At 40.6% G+C, this 1,130-nt stretch overlaps 1 protein-coding gene across 1 annotated transcript in view; it reads left to right on the forward strand.

Moving 5' to 3' along the window:
* Positions 1-1,130, forward strand: part of cwf19l2 (CWF19 like cell cycle control factor 2) — a 23,437-nt gene that overhangs the window by 928 nt on the left and 21,379 nt on the right. The window lies entirely within an intron of this gene.

A 1,130-nucleotide genomic window follows, 5' to 3' on the forward strand; every position in this document is an offset into this window, starting at 1 on the left:
CCCCAACAAACCCAAATCAAAGAATAAAGACATCAAACATACAGAATGGGGGGTCAAATGGAGGAATTGGACAAAGTGTAGACATTCAGGGAAAGTGACTTGCCCCTTAATAAAGAATGTTCTATTAACTCTGATATTCTTATTTATCCACTTGGGGTCTTGGTTTCTTAAAAAGAGTAGCATGGCATATGCTGGATTTGCTATCTTTGATCCTGCTTCCTTACAAACAATAAAGCTTAATTAAATATATTTGTCTAAAAGGAGAAAAGTGGACATACAGTTTCCGGTTGATGCATAAATCATAGATGTCAGATTTTAGTGTTTGCTAATTTGAGCACAGAGATACGAGTGCTTATCCACAGCCTGTGTTTGTAGGATACACAGAGCAGATGATGCTGACAAATGATGCTTCCAGTAGATGAACACTAAATGTTGTAAATCACATTATCTGCCTCGCTCACCTGTGTTTGCACTGGCCAAAGCAAAGAGTGGAGCCGGGTCTGGTTTGTTGTTCGCTGTATTTGAAGAGGAATAGGCTCATTATGACTTCAAACTCATCAGTGCAGCGCCAAGATATATTTGTGCTGCTTGAAAGTCGTTAGAGGTTCCAATATTTGCAAATCATAACTCTTGTCAGCCCTACCATGTTGTGAGTACAGTGTTTCCCAGAGAATTTGATTCTATTACCCCCCCGGCAAGGAAAGTCAAAGGCCCCTTAACCTATTCGGGTGGTCCACGCATCCACCCCCCCCCTCAAATAAGATCACACATGCAAGTTCATGGCTACTGTAGACAACGTTCTTGTTGCTCTGTGTTGCGTTGCTAATGAGTGAAACTGAGGATCTGTGGGGTTTATTCTCCCAAAAATATAATTTACAATTTTGGCATTTAGCAGATGCCTTATTCCAAAGCAATTTACAATGACTGATTACAGGGACATTCTCCCTGGAGTAACCGAGGGCTAAGTGCCTTACTCAAGGGCACACTAGTAATGGTGTTCCAGGCAGGGTTTGAACTCGCAACCTTCCGATCGTCAGCCCACCTCACTATCCATTAGACCACCAAAAAAATAAAAATAATAATATATATTTTTTTTTATGAGATCTTTTGTGGCGGACGATATTTAATTG

The sequence above is a fragment of the Notothenia coriiceps genome, unplaced genomic scaffold, assembly GCF_000735185.1.
Source record: "Notothenia coriiceps isolate Sejong01 unplaced genomic scaffold, NC01 NC01_scaffold00009193, whole genome shotgun sequence".
NCBI classification, from domain to species: Eukaryota; Metazoa; Chordata; class Actinopteri; order Perciformes; family Nototheniidae; genus Notothenia; species Notothenia coriiceps.